The sequence below is a fragment of the Mya arenaria genome, chromosome 4 (assembly GCF_026914265.1).
Source record: "Mya arenaria isolate MELC-2E11 chromosome 4, ASM2691426v1".
Taxonomy (NCBI): domain Eukaryota; kingdom Metazoa; phylum Mollusca; class Bivalvia; order Myida; family Myidae; genus Mya; species Mya arenaria.
Genome location: NC_069125.1, coordinates 4,692,997 through 4,718,231, shown reverse-complemented (window position 1 = coordinate 4,718,231; position 25,235 = coordinate 4,692,997). Strand labels below are relative to the sequence as shown.

Here is a 25,235-nt window from a genome sequence, read left to right as displayed (position 1 = left end):
ATCATTTGTCAAAACGCACATTAAGTTCGTTTTTCATTACTTGAAAAGTTATCAGAAAAGCTTTTACAATTAGAAGCTTGTTTTTGCACCGTGTCACGTATCTCAGTTGTATGTTCATGCATCTTTAAGAGGCCCTTTATAATAGTTTTATTTGAATAAAGTCAAAATCTATATGAAAAACAACAGAAACAAGCTCAGTAGCCAAAAGTTATAAATCCCGTTTAATGGCACACGGTAAACACCAAAGGGTAAACTCGTTATGTCGAAGTTGTTGGGATCTCGGAAAATACTTCGAGATAGGATCATTCATTATAGCCGAAAGACAAAACATGTATTTCTTGATCCAAAAAATTCGAGATAACCGTGTTCAACATAACGATTTTCGACTATATGTAACTGCATAATTAACATGTTAGTACATTTCTCCTCTCAAACAAAAATATTGCACAACCAGCTAGCTTACATTTCTCCACGTTCGCTTCACACATTAAAAACCTACATACATTTTGGATCTAGTTTAGTGTATGTTAAAGTTTTCAAAAGTATTGAAATTGTATTTGTATTTGTGAAGGATTTTCCATAAAAAGAAATCGTAAAAAATCGGTTCACGTACAATTATTTGGATATAATTATGAATACAGTAATCATTTATAACTTGAAATATACCTTTCCAAATACTTCATGTCCTATTACCCTTAATTGTGTTTTTATCAGATGCTGAGGAAGCAGAGCCAACGAAAGAAAATTGATTCATCAAAAAATAAAAACAATTTAAATTTAAGAGTTTATGGAACGATGGATATTTAAGTCTGACCTCGTAGGCTCTTAAGACATGCCATGACCTTTAAGCCTTTAGTGTTAATAATAGGTAGCTCGGTTAAATACACGCTTTCAATGGGGGGCACTGGCATTTTTTGTTTGCTTTAACAAAACTGCGGGTTTCGCATTTCTCATGTTCTTTCGTAAATGTCTGTCACCAAACTTGTAATATGAAATGTAAACATTGCCTGGCCCAGATCAAACAGAACGTTTTGGAGGCCGCAAATGCCGCTCAATAAACTTTTGGGAAATAATGATTTCGTACTGAGCACTGTATACTTTGCAATTAAACATAGTGCCGGTATAATGAATGTGCCAGTATTTCACAGGTGTACCAATGAGGTCGACGTTTTGCGTATTCAAAAATACTTACTATTTGTGTGTTATATAAACAACAATACAGCCACTATACTTACACGTGTTTGAATTCGTGACGATTAATTTAGCTCAACAAAGACTATTTTTAACGGACATCATTTCACTTGAAAATTAACAACTGTTAGCCTCATTTTATCTACAGATAAACAACTAATAACCTTATTTCATTTGCAGATAAGTCAGTGTTAACCTCTTCATTTTCAGTTAAGACATTGTGAACTTTATTTCAGTTGCAGATAAGTCATTGTTGACCTTATTTCAGTTGCAGATAAGTAATTGTTGACCTCATTTCAGTTGCTGATAAGGCATTGTTAACCTCTTTTTATTTTCAGATAAGTCATTCTTGACCTTATTTCAGTTGCTGATAAGTCATTGTTGACCTTTTTTTAACATGAGTCCATATACAATGGTATATCTTCTCCTGTTGAACACAATCAATGCATTTTATAAAAAAAAAGAAGCTAGAATTGGCTGCAATAGCTTAAATATGGCCATTTATATCGCTTTTAATATTGTCCATGCCTTATAAATACATATACAAATGTACTTCGTAAAATTCTGAACCATTTTCAAGACAAAATATCAACCAAGGGTATGACATCGCAAAGTTCATGGACACACTTCACGTCAATTTGAATTGTCACCACTTGGTCAACCAAGACAGAGGACCGGGTGATAACATCTAGATATACAGATGCCCGGCAAGACAATGGTCAAACTGGCCGCTCCTACGAGCTACACAGTTGTGGATTAGGAGAGGTGTTTTCATTAGATGCCCTTTAAGATAACGGTCAAAAAGTTATACTGTAGTGGATTAGGAATGGTATTTTCATTGGCATGTACATGAGTAATCAAGAAATTTAGTGTTGAAACAGAGATATTATTTTAAATGCTGACATCTTATTGAAGACAAAGGTCAAAGTAGACCGTCCTTTCTTGTTACTCATATGTCGGACTGACTTGAGAAAGATATATTTATTGATACATTGATACGTACATGATGAATTGAAGGTGTAAGTGTTGAAAAGCAAGAACCTATTTTAATCCTTTTATAAGTGACCCCCCCCCCCCCCCCCAAAAAAAAAACAAAAAAAAAACGTGTATTTGTACACAACCTCTGTGCATTGATCTTATTCTAATTGCCTAATTGTCTTATCAGATCTTATCAGATCTCTGATCTGAATATCCTGCTGTGCAGTTTTAGAGGTTTTATTTATAGAAATTGACCCTAAATGGCACTGAGCCAATAAACGAATAGACATGAAATTGGCCCCTACTGTGACACCAGTGCAATTAACAGGAGATTCACAGCAGGGGGTTGTTATGCCAAACATTCCTTAAACTAGGCCTTTAAATCATTGACAGATCATCTCTTGGAGTGATACCAAATGCAAGGTTCAAACTGACCCTCCTTACATTCATTCACACGCGTTGTGTTCACGTATTTGCTAAATTGTGTATGATTTTGTATATGTGTATACATCTCACACTAAAATGTGAAAACATACCGCTTAAACAATAAGCTGATTGATATGTGCATGATAAATGAAGACTTTATGTAGAATATACAAGAAGAAAAGTTTCACCTAACCATAAGCTTACATGTTTATCAACATGTCCAGTACAACAATTTTGAAGAATGGTAATTATGCATGTACAAAATACATTTGGATCCGTTTGAATGTGGAGCATAATTAACTGATTTAAACTCCAAGAATTTTGAAACATATCACATGCACACACATGTATATTATTAAAACGTGTAATAATATATCAAGCGTTATTCATATTTAAAACAACAGTACAGTAAAAGACATTATCTGTACCAAAAAAACTATATAATTATACGACTGATTGATAAATAAACAACACCCCAATCAATCAACAAATCAATCAATCAACCATTATAATGATCGGTGCATTATTATTATTCGTGTTTTAGAGCTATATTGTTCACATAAATCGCCACTACAAATATGGATTTTTTGTCAGATTAAATTCTTATAATAACTTGTTTTGTATGGTTTATTTTAATTGTTTAAGATTATATAAGTATTATCGATACATAAATCTCGTTTGTACATAAAAAAATAAATGCAAAGTATATTCGTATAGTTACCACAACTGTTTTTTCTATCCATATGTTTTTAAATCATCCAAAACCGTGGTTCGTCCTTTTCAGCTTTTTACATAATCATGTATCTCGCTATTTTCTTTCAAAAAATCCCAATAAGAGGCTTTATAATCCTTACAGTCACGGCAGTAGCTACTGAATCGCATATGTAAGAAGATTAAATAAATAGTTGATAAACGGCCTTTACATAAACCCGGGTCATTTGAAACACCGGTTATGCTTCACGGAGCGGCATGAAAGAAAGCCTTTTACAGCGCAGTAATAGGCGCAACATAGTCGGGGCTGTCTATAAAGTAGTTTACAATTAAACTTGTGATTAAAACCCATGCGGGTATTAAAATAGGTTTATTTATCTATAGTTAACGTGAGTGGGTTGTCTCTAAACTACGAGGTAAAACAGTCATATGATTAAAACATAAATGTACAGTTTTTGGACCTAGAATTTAATAAATCTCATATATTCGTGTCCTCTTGCGACTAAATAAGTCACCATGAAACGAACGCTTCAATGCTCGGTTCTTGATTTTAGTTGAAAAAATATTTAATATAAAGACATTGCATGTGCGAATTGTCTCTTGAAACATGTGTATCAGTTTCATTTCAATATCTTGAATAGTTTTCAGTTATAACGACGGTACCATGGCCCATGTCGGGGCTACTACAATACATAGACCTTTTTTCTTCGTTTACAAAAGAATCCCAATCAACCGATACTTCGAAAACTGTCCGCTTTTGGGGCTTTTAACTGAAAACATGTATTTGAGCGATATGGCCATAGATATCCGATTCAACACAAGTTGTATTGCGACAATTAAAGAAAATATATAGAAAAGACAAATAGATGTAGATTTTGTAATGATATGTAATAAACTACTACACATACTGTACGTTTGTTTATCATTATATTGTTGAGAAACAAGCCGTATATATGAACGTGAAGCTACACGTACAAGTTACAGTTACCGCTGAGTTTAAAAGTCATTTGAGAAAATTCTCATTAAGCTTGTACTGGTAGTCTCGCTGATACTCTCATAAATCGATTTCCTTGTGGTGGTGGTGGTGGTGTTACTAGTTTATACTCCGGGTCCCGGCGTGAGCACATTGAAGGGTCCCAGAGTGACAGTTCAACCACCGCACACCTATCCTGGGCGGTGAACCAGTACTAGGTGCCTTCACTTCTGCAAGGAACTTCTGTACATGCCAGGGGCAGTGGTACAGTGCGAATGGTCGTAGAAAGGATTTTATAACCAATCACAACAGAAGTGACCTGGTACGCCCGGGAATCGAACCCTGGTTGTCCGTTTAACAGTCCAACGCTCTATCGACTGAGCTAACCGGGCGGACTTGTGGTGGGGTGGTGTGTCAGCTTATTTATACTCGCAATCGGGCCTTGCCCATTCGGCGAGTGCTCCGATAATATTGTTAGTCATTATGTTTTTTTTGGAGCATATAGCACGGACATAATGAAACTAACTGTGGTTAGAGTTACCCTGGTTTTTTAACGTGTACCAGTGTATAGCACTGCCACACGGGTACCATCATTTAACGTCCCTCACGGAAGATTTTTAGTATTTTAAGTGGTGCGACGGGGGTTTGATATCTAAATGTGTTACCACTAGACTACGGATTCCTCGTGCTATCGTTCATGTCATTATTTACGTTTATAATGTACACATGCCGTGATGACGTAGTACACAAAAAGTAGTCCACACGTACACGTAGCATTTCGCCAACTCTAATGTTCAATATAAATATAATAGGTTTGGCGTGAATAAACTCATTTTGTAGAACAACCCTCAATTCTTTCATAACCTAAACATACAGCTACTTATAAAAAGTAAATATTTGAATTCTTGATATATTTGCATAAACTTTCGTACAATTTTACACACAACCTCTAGATTTCTTTTCCCAAAAATACTTTTTAAAGGGACTCACTCATGTGTTGGCATATTTTCCCCAGTAATGTGAAAACACCTTTAGTAAATGCTTTCCTGTGATTTATTGAGATTTATCAGTAAAATAAAAATGATTTTTTTTACTGTTTTAAACAGTGAAATAACATTTTGATAGTTTTTACTGTTTTAAAATTTTAGACCGCTCTCAATTCCAATTTAAATGTCAGCGCGCAGAGGAGCTGGGGCACAATTTCAACGACGTCATTTCCGAAATGACGTTACGTTTGCATACAATAAGGCGCGCTTTTCTGAAAACAACAATTGATTGTAAGACAAATGTAGTGTTTCGGTGTAAGATTGCAATAAGTTTCACCTCGTCAACATCAAAAGTAACGTACGTTACCATAACGCTATTCAAAATCGTTGACTTAAAAGACTATATTTGAGCTTATATCAACATTTGTTGTATGGTTGAAGCTGTCAGTAACTTACTTTTAATACTTCTTATGATTTGCCACCATGTATTTCGTCATACGAAAAGTGCATTTTACAAAAAACATTAGCGAGTCCCTTTAAGTAAAACTTAAGAAAAAGAACATTAACAAAAATAACAAATAACCCACGACAGTAAACAATCATAATCGCCTTGGTGTTCAAACCACAAAAATGATGATCCAATCCAACTTACTTTTCAGCGATAAAAGTGATAATAAAACATATTGCGAGGGCGGCATATTGGCATAAGCAATCAAATAGCAGGTATGGCCCCCGCACGAAATATGATCCGTGTCGAAATATTTGCACATCGTCTTTAAACGCCTATACATGTTTTAAAATTGTACTTTACATCATGTTAAAAATATTTCAAATATATTTTTTTGTACAAATTGTTTACTTTTTTTAGACTGTCCTGAAAATAATTATTATTTCAAAAAAGATTGATCACTTAACATGAAACTATTCAAGTACTTTTATTCGAAAGTTTTCCTTATTTTGGTGCCAATTTCCCAGGCATTGCAAACTCTTTTGTTTTCTCTCCAACGCCCCAAGAAGTTTGAGTGTCGGTGGGGTGGTTGGTTGGTCGATAAATACCTTTATTTACAACCATTTCTAGTATGGAAAACGAACGTATACATGTAGGCTGTACAATATATAAATTTCAAGTTTCAAGTGAGCGGAACGATCAGAAAAATAAATACGACCAGAATGCGTTTTTGTTCCAAGTTGGGTTGTACGTAATAAAAATCAAACTCCGCGCAGTGTTACTTCCCTTGCAGTACAGTAATCACTGCCACCACAAGATTTTCATCCAAAATTGGATGAAAACTTTTAATGGCATTTTTTTTAATCATATATATTTATTCTTATATCCTTTCTTAAATAATTACTTTACGCCAGTTCATAGGCATAATATGTTTTATAAAAAATAACAATTAAAAAAAACATTCGGAAATGTTCGGTCTTTTTTCAAATTGAAAGTAGGATTTACAAATTACAATATCAACATGGATGTGTTGTTAGCTATTCAGACATGTATCGAACGTTTTCGTCTTCCGTTGCATTTTTTCCTTTTATGGAATAAAATCGTTTATTTTCTAAACAAATGAAACATGTTGCTGGAATTTCTTTTAAAGGTGTTCCGTCCATTTTGTAAATTGCAATCACGTGCCGTTTCTATCATCACGTGATATTTGTGAAGGCAGTGATTACTGTACTGCAAGGGAAGTAACACTGCGCGGAGTTTGAATAAAAATAGATATCATCATTCGGAACTCCTTGGCCACCATTTCCATCGAAAACAACCTCGGATGTATGCCGGTACATCAGTAGAAGTAGCTTGTAAAATTCTTTATAAAATTCATATTAAATACATTTTTGTAATGATTTCTGACATTGTAGACTGTCCATATATACACCCGATGTTGTTTTCAATGGTTTATGGCCGAGTTATTCCGAATGCACGTTTTTTAGCAAAAAATAACATTTTGTGTCAGGCCGATTTTTTCGGGTCGGTCTTCCGAGGCTAAATATTTTATGTTCTATTTTATGCCTAATGGTCTGATATAACTTGGGTGGTTATGCTCAACTACTGTATTTAACCCAAACAAACATTGATAAACATCGCAAACTATCCGATTTCCAAATAATTTTAACAAGGACTTCAATACAATGCGGAAAATGTATGAATGATTGCTTGTTAAAATTGCAGCATGACATTTTGTAAACAAAGATTAAGGATCATATGAATACCCTTTTGAAATAAGATCAAACGCAATTCGAATAGAAGTACTAACAAGGTGTTATGACAAGTACTGAAAATGTGGGTCAGTAGTAAAAATGTTCGGACTACAAAAGATCACAGAACAACTGTGCAATATAGTATAAAAAAATTACTATGATATGAGGACCTATTATCTCTTACTGGGGTTAGAAATATGTAAAGCATAGTGGAAGGCTTATCAGCACTATACAATATATTAATATATAATATAAAAATGACTATACTAATTATGAGGATTCATTATCTGTTACTGTGGTTAAAAGAGTTATGACATAGTGAAAGGCTTATCAACAACACTTATGCTTTTTGAAACCATGGTGACTTTAAAACCATAGAGTTATGCGACCTTGACCTTTGACCTGCATGCATATTTAGCGGGTAAGGGGCAAATAATTACTTAAAGTGACTGCATGGATGCAGGAACATGATTACGATGTGTGACTTTGACCTTGAATGAACTTGATAAGACATTCCTGATATAGACAGCACATCATAATCCTGTATGATATATCCATTCATGTTTACAAACTACAAAGTATTTTGATGCGTGACGGTCGTGACCTTGACCTTTAATTAACGTCTAAAGACATCCCTGATGTAGACAGCACGTAGTAATCCTGTGTGATATATTTACAGCTGTCTGCAAACTGCAACGCATTTTGATGCGTGACCTTGACCTTTAATGAACGTCTAAAGACAGCGCTGATGTACACAATACGTCATTAGTATGTATGATATATCCATACATGTTTGTAAACTGCAAAGTGTCTTGATGCGTCACCTTGACCTTTAATTAACGTGTAAATACATCGATGGTATAGACAACACGTCATAATCCTGTGCGATATATGCATTCACGTTTGCAAACTGCAAAGTATTTTGATCTGTGAATTTGACCTATGCTTAACTGGTAAATACAACGCTGATATAGACACTAGACAGCACGCCATGACGCTGTGTGATATATACACACATGTTAGCAAACTGCAAAGCATATATAAGAACGTGGTACGCAAACAAACATTGACAAACCATGAAGTCCGGGGAAAATCTATAACCAGCCCGACGGATGTATGCTATACGAGTTTAAGTGACATTAAATAAAATAGCAGACAGAACCATTTAGCTTCTGTTTTCTTTAAGTAGAGGCAGCAATCGTCTAGGACACTAAGGTGTACTTTAAAATTTAAAGTGGGTGATGTGTTGCATGTGAATACAAAACGACAACACAGAATTGTGGCCAATGCACATTACACACAACTATACAGATTACATGGATTGTGTTGTAGTGTTTCTTCATTCAAATGCTTTAAAAATAAACACAATTACAGAAATAAACACAATTACAGTTTTCAAAATGTCTCATTTTCAATGTTAATGAGTTCCACTAATTTATGCCTGCTTGGCCGTGTCTATAACACCTAGGTATATATCACACTCTGATTTCACTATTCAATGTGCACTCTATTCGTCTTCTTATAACTTACAAACCCACATAATACCCATAACAACGTTGGTACGAAGCGGACACCTATACCACAGGGACACTCTCACCCTGGTGGGGGATCTAACCCACTACCATTTGGGTGAGAGGCGGACACCGATACAAACTAGACCACTCTTATCCTGCCATTTTATTTTTGTATCACCTCGCAAACCATCAGTTACATAATTTAGATAAATGTAATGTTATGAATTACGTAGGTCTATCCCGTCATATCAATTGATGCTTAAAAAACAATATTTTGCCTTTAAAAAGCATTGCAATTTCATGCATAACTAAACGTCATTCATTTGTGAATTGATAGCTTTCGAACGACCTTAAATTCCTAAGTTCTGATATAATCTTACACGTTTTCATTTATTTCACTAGCTTGCAAAGTTGTTACAAATAGTTCATTATTTTCCATTTCGTTAATGTTGGTCCATAGGGGGCAGGTGGAGATGGTGAAAACATTGTTATATACAGTCGAAACTTGCTATGTCGAACACTGGTATCTCGATATTGCGGTCATGTAGAACATTGTTTCGAATACTTTGATTTAATTTAGACATGTGTTGTTTTTCGGTTACAACGAATGTTCGTTATCTAAAAGTTTTCTTTCCGAGGTTCAAACGACATCGATGTAGCGAGTATTGACTGTATATACAAGTGATATATTACAAGAAGGCCCCAATTTCCCGAAAAAAAATCTTAAGGATAGCTGAGTTAAGTCAGGCTGAACTTACTTATATCATTTACCCGAATTAGTGACTTCAAGTTAGCTTGACAACATATAAAGTAGTGCATCATGATTATCCTAAACTTGTTGGAGAAATTGTGACCCTGCCTCCAAGACCGCCCCCCTCACCCACCCACAGCCCCCTCCCCTTCCCACGACCCCTGCCCAATAAACCTGTTCTAGTATTAAAGAAATAAAACAAATTTAATGGGCACATATTTGAATCTGCTATATCATATATATAATCATATAAAAACAATCACCAACTCTGACAGATACTGTCGCCTATGTGTTGTCCATAAACATTCTAAAAATAATATCAAACTTGCTAGAATAATAAAAGCAATATAACGATTTCATATTAAGATTCCATTACTTTTATTTAACAATCAAGTTTATAATCTGGCGACCGGATGTATAACACAGTCCATAAATATTTTCAATAATTATTTTCTCCATCGATAAGAATGATTTTCAGATTTCAGATTACTAAGCTCCATAAATAGTTCAAATAACCATTAAAAATGGATTTTATGGTCGTATTCAATGCACATGTCGTGGCGTCCAAATTAAGTACACGGTTTTGTATTTTATAAAGTGTCTGGTCAATTAAATTGACGTCCTTGAACTTGACAGACGAAGGTCAGCATGCCTTAACATCATGACATGGGCCGGTGGCTTTACAGAAAAAAAATCAACGTCGAATACAGTTGTCATTCAGTTTTAACTTACAATTCATGTTTTAGGGTTATCTTATAACAACCACTTAAAACCTATCTTCTTTCACAACCTTGGTGACCATGGGTTTTTGCAATTGCGTGATATCGTTAGCTGTGTTGCAAATTCATGTGTACTGTATTATAGTTTAAAAAAAGACCTGATATCTCACATTTGTTGTTCAGCTGTTGAGGTGACTGTTCGGGTTTTAGATATTGCCTAATATCTGACATTTGTTGTTCAGCTGTTGAGGTGACAGTTCGGGTTTTAGATATTGCCTAATATCTGACATTTGTTGTTCAGCTGTTGAGGTGACTGTTCGGGTTTTAGATATTGCCTAATATCTGACATTTGTTGTTCAGCTGTTGAGGTAACTGTGTGGTTTTAGATATTGCCTGATATCTGACATTTGTTGTTCAGCTGTTAAGGTGATTGTGTGGTTTTATATATTGCCTAATATCTGACACTTGTTTTCAGCTGTTGAGGTGACTGTGTGGTTTCAGATATTGATTTGAGCAGATGATTGTCACCATGATATATATTATTTATTACGAGTCTTCGGTTTAAGCATATTTGCAATATCAAGGTATTCTTCGCTGACCTTGAAATGAAACTGTTTGTAGAGAGGATGTGCTTAATATCATGTTATTCGTTTTTCACCTAAAGGGTTACTGTTTGGTGAGATTTGTGCGAGCACGTACCTGATATCATGATCTTTGTTGTTATCTGATATCAGACATAGCTTCGCTTTCTGTCAAAGTTTTGTCGGGTTTTGAACAACTAAATCTTACTGGAACACATGAGAATGTGATTGCTGTGTAACGAGTTGCCAAAAGGGTTTTATCAATAAGATCATTATGTGTGTACCACGTGATTATGTCATATATGCTACGTCGGAAGACAACATTTTGCTTAAAATAAAGACTTAAATCAAAGATAACTTTTCTTTTACAACACCATTTTAAATAAAAACAAAGGGCAGTCTATGTCGCTTAAAGAGCCCTGCCTTCGTTTTATTACCGAAGTTTGCTAAGGAGATTAGTTTCATCAAACAATTCGACAAACCTGTTTCAAAATAATGTTTTGACAGTGCTCCGTTTGAAGACCGTATTGTGAAAAGGTTTGTCGAAGTGACTAAACTCTCAATCAAACTCTGGTAAAAGATCGAAGGCGGGACTCCGTAAGCAGCGTAGACTGCGATATGTTTCAATTAAAATGGTGAAGAAATATTGAAGTTATCTTTGTTTAAAGTATTTATTCGAAGCAAAATATTGCCTTCCGACGCAGCATTTATGACGCAATTCATCACGTGGTATACACACACTGAAGATATTGAGCCGAAACTGTGGTTATTACTTTATCAGGGATATTAAAATGACATAAACGCATCCTTACGACCTCCGTTGCCCTAATTTATCTAATTGAACCATCGGACGAAACCATGCATACATCTTCAAACAGTTTTATTAAATCTAAGCTGAACACTTTTTAATCAATTGTGTGCAAAATGATGGCTGAGTGATTGCACATTATTTGGCAAGCCATATCTCAATAGAACCATTACCATTAGCCAGATGGTCAAGTTAAAATGAAGTTTGCAGTAGATGCTCAACAAAAGAAACAAAACAAATAGATTAATCTTATGTTTTTCTTAAACAAAATTAAAAGATGTTATTAAAACTACCGTAAAACAACCATGGTCGAGTGAACACGAGAAAATTAAAACAGATGTTCTTTAAAACTTTGACATTGGCTAATGACTACTCAAATACGCGTAATAAATGTGTTAAGCAGAGATAAATATCAAACGGAGATGGTAGTAGATCGTAGTATGAAAGGCTGATAGTTGGCGTTCAAAGGCTTTAAGAGGAGTAAAGTATGCTTTTGTAGGAGGGAAGAAAATGGCTATATAGGCCAATATAATAAGCCTATTCATCAAGTTGTTCGCGTAATGGGTAAGCTATCAAAACGTTACAGGTATGATGTAGAGTTATACCATTGAATGGGTTTCGGATTTATACTTTTAATAAAAGAGAATATGGTGTAAGGGCTGGACGTGCTGATATTTAGATGTGTGTGTGTATATATAGATGTAAAATATTCATTGAAAAATCTTCAAGTTGAGGCTTCATGTTGAAACTAGTACTAGTGTTTGTCCTACATTGGGACAAAATGCAGCATAAAATGCTGGACGTGCTGATATTTAGATTTGTGTGTGTATATATAGAGGTAAAATATTCATTGAAAAATCTTCAAGTTGAGACTTCATGTTGAAACTAGTACTAGTGTTTGTCCTACATTGGGTGCAATGGCAGAGCTCAGACCTGCTGTTTTGCATTATATGTAATTTCGTAATGCCTTAAGTTATATGAATCTTATTCACAAAGGAAGATTAAAGCACTGAGATGCACTTAAAATAATATGACAGGATTTGAGCTACCCACGTTTATTTTCATAAAATGGTTAGATGCAGTTCATTGTCCTATTCGGGAAATAAATTGAACGAAATGTATAATTAACCATTTAGGGCGAATACCAAACCATCTGGAAGCGTTCCCACCTATTACCCACCGACACCCATGTTTACACATACATTGCCTACTGACACCAAAGACTGTACATACATTGCCTACTGACACCAAAGACTGTACCTACATTGCCTACTGACACCAAAGACTGTACCTACATTGCCTACTGACACCAAAGACTGTACCTACATTGCCTACTGACACCTAAGACTGTACCTACATTGCCTACTGACACCTAAGTATGCACCTACATTGTCTACTGTCACACCTGTACGCATCTACATTGCCTACTGACACCAACATATACACCTACATTATCTACTTACACTCAAGATTGCACCTACCTGTGTGTACAATGTCTACATACACCAAAGTCTACACCTACATTGCCTACCAGTACTCAGTATTGTACCTTCAGTGTCTACCGACAATCTCCACTTCACCAACATTGTCAATGCAACTACAATGTTATCATATTGCACCTACATTGCCACCTGACTGCATCTACATTACCTGTCGGTACTACGGACTACACCTTCATTGTCATCTAACTCCACCTACATTAACATTTGACTGCACCTACATTAGCTATCGGTACTATGGACTACACTTACGTTACAAGCTGGCATTCATGACTTCACCAACATTGACATTGCACCTACATTATTGTAAGCTGGCACCTAAATTGCCATAAGACTGCACCTACATTGTCTTGTAAACACCAAACTATTACATTTGTATATGTTTTGGTGCTCACTCGGTGAAATTTATTACGTTACACTGAAAAAACAAGTATCCTCTACGCCAAATATCCCCAGCTGTATTAAATCAAATGTTTGAATGATGGCAATTTTGTATTTTAAAAGGTAATTTTGAACACAGCTTGATGATATATATGTGGAACTGTTGTTCGCTTTGGAAGTCATTTTTCTTTAACTAAAAAGTGTGATATATCAAACGTATAACATTGTTATACATGGCTCTAAATAGAACAAGGGTATCTTGTATACTATTATAATAAATGGATTCCTTTACGAAGAGAATAATTTTATGTTGATGGTAATGAACGTTATGTATTATATTCGATGAATGTCATTCACACAGTATTTTTGAACCCGTTTCATACCGTCGATATGTTTTCCATCCGACATCTGCTGATCGATTTCATTTGATAAAATTATTCCGATTGAGGCAAGGGCCTTTTATATAAGGTAAACCAAAGCAGAGTGGCCACAGCATATCCAATGAAGTTCGTCTTTTTTTTTGCATCAACCTGTAAATGTTCGACCTTAAGGGCCTAGTTTAAACCTTTTGTAAATAACTTATTCTTTATGAAAGCGTATTTTCTCATAGAATGTTCTGATAAAAAGACTTTGTCAATATTTCAAAAAAGATATAGAGCAACAAATATAATTCAGATATTGTTAAAAATTCGTTCGAAAATTAATGTTTTATGGCTAAGAAAATATCATAAAACATCAATTATTGAAATTAAAATATAAAAATCTGCGATCTTATTTTAAAATCTAAATTTAATCCGGCTTACATGCATGCTTCCATAAATTGGCTCGTTCCAAGACAAAATACAAAAAAAAATATTGTCAAAACGTTCAATCTGTGAGAGTGCAGCTTTAATAAATAAATGAAATAACAATCATATAACTTTAAACACGTTTTACTCATACATGTTTATTATCTACTTTTTAATTATCAATCTGTGAGAGTGCAGCTTTAAAAACGGCATAACGGAAACAGTATGGCGACACAATACCGTCTGATGATATCGATATCTACATATAATATCATATATCGCTGTAGCTGTAGTAGTTTGGGCAGACGAAATATAATTCTCTTCCAACTATACCAAAATATACGTTTCGATTGGCATATCAAACTTCTGTGGATTTAACAGACGGGTTTAAAGATAAATTACACTTGATACCGAGAAAGTAATAAAAGTATCTGCTAAAATAGTCTTACACCATTATGCACATCAATGCAATACGCAGAAAGGAATAATACTTGCACACATACAAATTCAAATGGTATAATATACTTTTAAACTGGTATAACTGGTATATCAACTGGTTTATCTTACATTCGTAGAAATCAGAAGCTCATTTAAAAGTTGTCTTACAAGTATAAAATACCAAAGGTTTTGCGTTGGCGTATAAGCCAAGCATTCCAAAAATACCATACTATTAATACGCAAAATACATATTCGAATAGTTGAATGAAAATAAAAAAAATATAAACTTCTAGTGAATGTACGCATATACACAAGTGTTTGAAAATCGGACTCAATGTTAATAACAAACGATACAAAAAAGGTTTCAAAAACAGAATGCATCGAGCCGGGATCCCCGGTATTTGCAGATAAGACCGGACTCACTACACCATAGCGATAGATTATTGAGGTTTTATGAAATATATAAACAATTAAATTAAAAGCAATTAGTAGTTAAGGGAGTTTGTCAGTTTTTAACCAAAAGTATTTATATTCACCGCACTCTTCGTATACCGCATAACAAAAAATACGTAGTTACCGGAAGTTACTTTGGCGACATCAATTTTTTGGACAACATTATCGATTATCGCCGACATAGCATTGTAAGCGACGATTTATCGATTATACTCGATAATCGTTTCATATATACACACATCATCTATCAATCGTAGCCATTCATTTCTCCACCTATTTGAACGCTTAATTATCAAGTAATTCAGATCTGTATGTTTCAAGATTTATTATAAACGATTCAAACACGCCTTATACGGATGCATTTTATTGAACAAAATACAGTTTTAAATATTTCATAGCTAATGTTGTTGACAGTTGTTCATTTTTATAAGTTTTAATAGTTTCTACGTATGATGCGTCACCAGGTCCGACAGACGATGACAGCGTAAAACAAGAAAAACAGCTTCTTAATTAGGGATTAATGCTAATGCATATTAACATAAATAAAGAAATCTGTTTACTTACTAAACAAGTATACAACAATACCACTATAAAACTATAAAACTATATAACTATATAACTATGTAACTATGTAACTAATTTACTACTCAGTTTAAACGTTAGAAACGGACACCATGTTGTATCAATATGTTCATAAATACTACCGTATTTTTTACAATTTGCTTGACTAAATGAGCTACGGTCACAACAAGAGGTCATACTGAAGTCTAGTCGCACATCATAGCTTCACCACACCATCGCTAGAACAACAGGTTCACCACACCATCGCTAGAACAAAAGCGTCATTACACCATCTCTAGAACAAACGCTTCACCACACCATCGCTAGAACAACAACTTTACCACATCATCAGAAGAACAACAGCTTCACCAAACCATTAGTAGAACAGAAGCTTCATTACACCATCGCTAGAACATTGACTTCACCACTCCATCGCTAGAACAATGACTTCACCACTCCATCGCTAGAACAATAGCTCCATTACACCATCGCTAGAATAAAAGATTCACCACACTATCGCTAAAACAAAAGCATTACCACATCATCACTAAAACAAAAACTGCTAGAACGAACATCCATGCCTCATAGCACTACAGCTAACACATAAGCGTTTAAACCCAGCATCACTACAGCAATAGTTCATGCAATTAATTCAACACGACATCTCTGCAACAGGAGGTCATACCATCGACAATGATGATATTATTACATTCAACGCTACATAAAGGCTCATACCGTAAATTTGAAGACAATTCAGAACATTTCCTATTAACATCTTTACGAAGGAATAGAGTTGACGTGTGAACATATAACAAATAAAATTATTGTGGTCATGATTCAAGTTAACCTATTTCCACGGTTTAGTATTTACTAGGTCATAGTCACGAGATAATCTAGTCGTCGGCACGAGATAACTCAGTCGTGGTCAAGAGATAACAATCGTTATCACGAGAAAACCTAGTCATGGTAACGAGATAACTTAGTCGTGGTCACGAGATATATCAGTCGTGGTCGCGAGATAACTTAGTCGTGGCAACGAGATAACCTAGTCGTGGTTACGAGATAACTCAGTCGTGGTCACGATATAACTTAGTCGTGGCAACGAGATAACCTAGTCGTGGTTACGAGATAACTTAGTCGTGGTCACGAGATAACATTAGTCGTTGGAGCGTAAAACTAAGTCGTGGCCAAGAGATAACGTAGTTAAAAAATATAACCCCAAATGTCAGCTCTATACCACTGTACACTTTACAAAACAGACTGAATTAAAACACGAAACAAAATAATAAAAACGTCAGCAATACGACAAAGAATCAAACTTAATGTCTTATATGGTCACAAACTGTTTGAAATCTTTCTTCGGATTTACGAGAAATTCACGACATAAAGCCTATTTTATTGGAATCTTTATCACTTTCAGATGTCGTAATAAAATAAAAGTCACATAACAGCGGATAATTAAACAGATCGAATCAGAATGAGCCTATTCGCATGCTAGCAGGCTACCAAAAGATTTGCTTCGCGCACTTCTTCGGCGCTTCTGTTTTGTATAGAATGGTATATCGTATAAACAGAAGTCTTATCGACTTGTTGAAAGTGAACTTTGACGAGATATATCACGAGAAATTGTCAACATTATGTTGTCTGTTCACTTGTTAATTTGTATATGCATACTATTTTGTCGTCTAAACTTGTTGAACACACGTTGTTGACTTAACAAGACTGATGTCGACATAACGTGTTTAATCTTATTCGTCGACAAAAAGTCGGCACATCTAGTTAATAAGTGAGCAAATCGACATAACTTTGACAACAAGTCATGTTATAACTCCGTCACTCGTCAGGTTGACATGAAATAAGTCGACAAGATTCCATGATCACCTCATCAATGTACGATATACGCTTGAATATTTTTGCATGCTTGTAGGTGTTCATAAACTCATAGTTCTTGTTATAATAGTCGTATCTCTTTAAAATATGATGATAGATACCATTTAAGTCAAATACAATTATCATTAAAACATTGGAAAACAGAGGCGCACTTACTTCGAACTTTGATTTGACGCAAAAATTAATGGCAATGAATTACGTCTGTAATTGGATAGTAGACCAATTTAAGAAAAATACTTCACTTACTTTACTAATACTTTAAATTTTTATTTCTGTTTTTTTTTTTTTTAATGTATACCAGCGGTATGAGTTATATATAAATATATATACAAACATCAACTATCGCATGCCTATCTGCCAATACTTTCGCGAAGTCAACAGGCGTTGAAAAGGAGCGTGGGTAGTTGTGTTTATGTAAGAGCTATCAAAGTTATGATCTGCGCTAAGCAATGTGGGTTTTAGCGTAAAAAACATACTTGGAGTGACATGAAAATTAACTTAATTACAACTTTTATCACAAAAGGCACATGTCAGTGCATTAGTGTCAGTGCTATTTAATAAAACCTATAACAGATTACATATCTTCTGCAACCCTATACTGCAACCCTTATAAAACAACCATTCTTTTCGAAATTTTACACTGCTGTAATCCGTAAATCATCGCGGCTCATATTTTAATTCATGAGCAATATAATTTTCATAATTCAGAAAAGGATTTCATGAACAACTTTGAATATGCCATCTTATTCATTACAATCTGCAAGTCGTATCTCTTACAATAAGAAAACTTAATGATAATAATATGCACCGCATCTGCAATATATTAGCACATTTTGTAGTCTAAATAATACTTAGTATGTTAGTACCAAATATATAACGACTTCGCTATGTTTTGAGCAACCTTGGTAACTCAAATAAGTATTAAAAGTTTGTGTTTTAATTTTTAACAGAACAGAACAGGGCTTGAACGATGTACCTAATCGGATTATTTGTTATTAATAACTGACCAATTGAATAAATGTAGTCAACGATGTATGACCATAAGATTGACTTAAGTCGCATAGTGAATACCAACTTTGAACATAATGTTAATATTTAATCTAAACATATATAGGACATTGTGTTAAAAGAAAAAAAAAACTTGTATGTATATGTATTGTATACATGAAAGAAAAAATGAATAATTTTGCATTTTTGCAATATATTATTTACAAACATGTTATACAATATCGTGAAAAATTAAACCTTATCTTAGCAGTACTGTCTGTGAGGATATTTTTACGTGTGATTTTATATATTCAAGTCTCTTATTTTAAGCTGTGATGCGAGTATAGTCTATCTTATTAACAAAGGTGTATTATCAGAAAGAAGTAATGATATAAATTTTATCATACTCGGATTTCTAACGTAATATCTAGGAAAACGTCATTCTGTCGTATATAAGTATAATACATTAAAACGTTTGACCTGCGTACGGTATGTGAATGACGACACACTTTGCCGTGCAGTGACCTGCTTTCATACATAGGATCTGAATCATTGTTTGTCACTAAAATGTTGTTGTTATGTGTACATATCGCACACCATTTTAAAGGTAATTGACTCTTCTTTCCATGTCACTTATTTAAAAATGGATTGTTTATATGTTGGTTGAGGCATTTGCATAAAACTGGACTCTATCGTGAAATCGGGTAAGTTTTAGTTACATACCTTGTTTCTTTTTTGTATATCAAAGACACTAAATATCTTCAGATGTATTGTTTATCTCAATGTATGTACCCAAAATGGTTTTAAATAACATTTTAGTGACAAACAATGATTCAGATGCCTGTGCTTTCATATACAGACGAACTGAAATTGTAAAATTGTCAATGTTTATATGTACACTTATCATTTGTAAAAATAACTGTTTATCGACACATTATATGAGAAAAACGTCATAAAAAGTGTTCAAACATATACGACTTTAATAACATTTGATTTCGTGCTGCAAAGTGAGTTAAGATTTAGGTTAAAATGTGCATATATGTTTTTAGTGATATTGGCGCCAAAATTTACCCTTTTTTCTTAGCTATGACAACCATTGTGTTCACTGAACCAGAACGATTTATAAATAAAGACGAAGATACACAAACAGAATGGTTAAGCGAAGATTCAAATAAATCGACAGTCTGGTTGTAATGAAAAAGTCTTTTGAAGCATACTTATTGTTAATGAACAAAAAACTAATTGGCAATAGTCCATAACAAAACACGAGGTTCACAAAAGCTCATCATGGAACACGAGGTTCACAATAGCTCATCATGGAACACGAGGTTCACGATAGCTCATCATGAATCACGAGGTTCACAATAGCTCATCATGGATCACGAGGTTCACAATAACTTATCATGGATCACGAGGTTCACGATAGCCCATCATGGAACACGAGGTTCACAATAACTTATCATGGATCACGAGGTTCACAATAGCTCATCATGGATCACGAGGTTCACAATAGCTCATCATGGATCACGAGGTTCACAATAGCTCATCATGGATCACGAGGTTCACAATAGCTCATCATGGATCACGAGGTTCACAATAGCTCGTCATGGATCACGAGGTTCACAATAGCTCGTCATGGATCACGAGGTTCACAATAGCTCATCATGGATCACGAGGTTCACAATAGCTCGTCATGGATTACGAGGTTCACAATAGCTCATCATGGATCACGAGGTTCACAATAGCTCATCATGGATCACGAGGTTCACAATTACTCATCATGGATCACGAGGTTCACAATAGCTCATCATGGACCACAAGGTTCACAATAGCTCATCATGGACCACGAGGTTCACAATAGCTCATCATGGATCACGAGGTTCACAATAGCTCGTCATGGATCACGAGGTTCACAATAGCTCATCATGGATCACGAGGTTCACAATAGCTCATCATGGATCACGAGGTTCACAATAGCTCGTCATGGATCACGAGGTTCACAATAGCTCATCATGGATCACGAGGTTCACAATAACTCATCATGGATCACGAGGTTCACAATAGCTCATCATGGAACACGAGGTTCACAATAGCTCATCATGGATCACGAGGTTCACAATGGCTCATCATGGAACACGAGGTTCACAATAGCTCGTCATGGATCACGAGGTTCATAATAGCTCATCATGGAACACGAGGTTCACAATAGCTCGTCATGGATCAGGAGGTTCACAATAGCTCGTCATGGAACACGAGGTTCACAATAACTCGTCATGGATCACGAGGTTCACAATAACTCGTCATGGATCACGAGGTTCACAATAGCTCATCATGGAACACGAGGTTCACAATAGCTCGTCATGGATCACGAGGTTCACAATAGCTCATCATGGATCACGAGGTTCACAATAGCTCATCATGGATCACGAGGTTCACAAATGCTCATCATGGATCACGAAGTTCACAATAACTCGTCATGGATCACGAGGTTCACAATAACTCGTCATGGATCACGAGGTTCACAATAACTCATCATGGATCACGAGGTTCACAATAGCTCGTCATGGAACACGAGGTTCACAATAACTCATCATGGAACACGAGGTTCACGATAGCTCGTCATGGAACACGAGGTTCACGAGAGCTCATCATGGATCACAAGGTTCACGATAGCTCATCATGGATCACGAGGTTCACAATAACTCATCATGGATCACGAGGTTCACAATAGCTCATCATGGATCACGAGGTTCACAATAACTCATCATGGAACAAGAGGTTCACAATAGCTCGTCATGGAACACGAGGTTCACAATAACTCGTCATGGAACACGAGGTTCACAATAACTCGTCATGGATCACGAGGTTCACAATAACTCATCATGGAACACGAGGTTCACGATAGCTCATCATGGATCACGAGGTTCACAATAACTCATCATGGAACAAGAGGTTCACAATAGCTCATCATGGATCACGAGGTTCACGATAACTCATCATGGATCACGAGGTTCACGATAGCTCATCATGGATCACGAGGTTCACGATAGCTCATCATTGAACATGAGGTTATGATAGCTCATCATTGAACATGAGGTTCACAATAGCTCGTCATTGAACATGAGGTTCACGATAGCTCATCATGGAACATGAGGTTTACAACAGCTCATGCTTAGTGGAACAAGAAGTGTACAATAGCTCATAATGGTGCACGAAGTTCACAATAGCTCATCATTGGACATGAGGTTTAACAAAGTCTCGAAAGGAACCGGTTGGGTACATACCGTGGTGAATCTGCAGTCAGAGCCTTAATAACGCTTATACGGCTAACAAATTACAACCCAGCATTCCAGATATACCAAGAATGAATGCACTCTAGAAAGATGTGTCAATACGGAAACAAATGTATCTTATGTAATTGTACGCCAAAAGTGCTGCTTACCGAACATGATGCCAGTTCCTGGGAGATTGTTCATTGTAAATAAATCAGTGATCGATACAAACTCTGATTGGAAATGTATTGATTGTATATTTACATCGGTGATAGTCTAAGAATGGATTCAACTGAAATAGTGGCGTCTTTTGCCTTAAGTATCAGTTTTATTTTCTCCAGACATTATAAAACCGTTGACATTTATGAAGTGTTTTAGAAAGCAAATACTGCATTTTAATGCTATTATGTTGCCTTTTAAAGGTATTTTGAACCACATTTATAGCTGACTGTTTTCCATAAAGTTATGATTCATTATCTTCGTGCCCAACAGTTGGTGTATATATCCGAGAGAAGCGGTGGCTAACTGTACACATGCAATTATTCTAGAAGAATACACACTACATGTTTATAAGCAAATTAATTATGGGTATGCATGTTTTATCTTAATCGATCAAAAATGGGAAGAACTGCAGTGTTTTATTTCAATAATTTACACTAAATCAGTTTCAAACCCACAACCTTTAATTACATCCACGACAACAAAGTCATACGTGCATTTCAATCATATAGACAAAGTGTTTTAAAAACTAATGTTTCTCCCCAAAACAGCCTTTAAAACAGGAGCTCGTGTTGTAACTAATAAATAATGCAGTTTACCTTAACAAAAAAGATTTGACGTTTAAATTGCTTCAAACGAACCATAAAATTAACATTAATCTCGAAGCCTTTCACAAAACTGATGGTTTTAAATTATAATTAAAGCGAACATGTGACTCATATGTTTTCGTTTAAACACAATATTACGTATTGATTATGTTGATGTTATTTCTCTGATTTACTCATGTTGCTGGTATGTTCTCATCGACTAAGTTCTTTGAAAAATAAACTTAGAAACGTGGGAAAATGACTTAAAGCTGCACTCTCACAGATGACAACTTTCTATTTTTTTGTCTTGGAACGAGCCAATTTTTGCGAAAATCCATAGAAACCAGGTATACGTATAAGGCTGCTGACTAAATATTAGACCGCAGATCTTTATATTTAAGTTCAAAAATTGATGTTTTATACATTTTTCTTAAACCGTAAGTAACGTTTTAAGCCATAACATATTAATTAACGAATGAAAATTTGAAAATCTACGATCTGATTTTTTTGTCAGCATTCTTATATCATTGGTTTGCAAATATTAACGCAAAAATTTGCTCTTTCCGAGACAAACACTAAAAAGGTTGTAACAATGGTATATCTGTGAGAGTGCAGCTTCAAAACACACGTTGGAGACATTCGAAGTTTTATAAAGTTCATGAAAGTGGAGCTTTTTCCACATCCCTTGCTTCCTAGAGTAAACGCCTTCGGAACACCTCGGCCATATCCCAGCGAAAACAACCTCGGAGGTATGCCGGTACATCAGTAGAAGTAGTTCGTAATAGTTTGAATGATGGTGTATTTTTATTGTAGTGTTCTAACGTATATTTCGTATGTATAAGTTTAAATGATTGCCTGTGAAATGTATTATTGCAAAATAATAATAAAGATTCCCAGAAGTAAAGTCGCTAAATTGAAATTAATACGCGATCTACTTGCAGCGTTGATAAATAAAAAGATTTGTGACGCTGTTAAACGCCCATATTATACATCCGAGGTTGTTTTCGCCGGAAACGGCCGAGGAGTTCCGAATGGTTTTTTTCGCGGGAAATGGCCAAGGAGTTCCGAATGGTTGTTTTCGCCGGAAATGGCCGGGGAGTTCCGAATGGAGTAAACGACAACAACCTCCGATACGACGAAATAAAAAACCCAAACATTTCTGACTCGGTAACGAAGCAATAGACAATTTTAATTGGAGAACCCAAATTGCAACATGAAACCTTTTAGAAAAGTGTTGTATAACGCTTCTATGAAATCAGTAATAATATGATAATTTAATATATATATATGGTTCGCCACAGGTCAAGTATAGTTCCATTATTTCATCTTTATTAAAACCGCTGCATACATACCATATAATTTCGGGACAGCACCTATCATTGAAATTCAAATAACGACAAAAGAAAATGAAATTTGTGCATACAATTCCTATTTTTTAGCATATAAAGATGCTTTAAGTAGACACCTCAAACTTTCTAAAGTATTGAAACCCATTGCCACACCACAAATATATTAAAATTTCCTTGTTTGTGTACTTTTAGCATGCTTTTCATAAAGCGCACTTCAAATTCAAGCCTAAACTGTGGTTCAAGTATTAACGTGTATGTCAACGAATCTTCACTGCAGGTGTCGGATCGCTGCTTTAAAGCTGCACTCTCACAGATTCACCGTTTTGACAACTTGTTTTATTTTTTTATCTTGGAATAAGTCAATTTTTGCGTAAATATCTGCAAACCAGTGATAACAGACTGCTGACAAAAGATCAGATCGCAGGATTACATATTTCCGTTCGAAAAATAATGTTTTATGGCTAAAAGCGTTTCTAACGGTTTAAGAAAATGTATAAAACATCAATTTTTGAACTAAGAAAATAAAATCTGCGATATATTTTGTCAGCAGTCTTATATGACTGGTTTCCATGCATGTTCGCATAAATTGGATCGTTCCAAGACGAAAAAATAAAAAAAAGTTGTTAAAATGTTCAATCTGCGAGAGTGCAGCTTTAACATCCAATTTGAAAATTACCGATGGTCGGTTATTTGAAAGGGAAGTTTATAAAATATAAACATCACATCTTGTATATTGAATAAACACCAGTATTGAAATAATGATCTAGTCAACCGTCTTGAAGAAAGAGATTCATTTTCTTAAATACTGAATTATTTCTTAAACAGGTTTAACATAAAAGTTAGCTTGATAAGGGAGAAAAATTTAGGTGAAATAGTTCCATGACGTCAATGTGAAGTATGTAAGATGTCGCGAAAATACTTAAGTCTGATCTCAATCTCAGTCTTAACTTATTTTACCATAGCATAAAAAA

The 25,235-nt window shown here is 35.0% G+C and overlaps 1 protein-coding gene across 2 annotated transcripts in view; it reads right to left on the bottom strand.

The window, feature by feature from the left end:
* Positions 1 to 25,235, bottom strand: part of LOC128232688 (uncharacterized) — a 36,056-nt gene that overhangs the window by 4,876 nt on the left and 5,945 nt on the right. The window contains exon 1 of one of the 2 annotated variants that reach the window (XM_052946389.1): positions 3,317 to 3,528. The exons of the other annotated variant lie outside the window; for it this stretch is intronic. The gene's annotated coding sequence lies outside the window, so the exon portion shown is untranslated. Of the gene's footprint in view, positions 1 to 3,316; positions 3,529 to 25,235 lie in introns of those variants that run through there. 2 annotated transcript variants of the gene reach the window in all.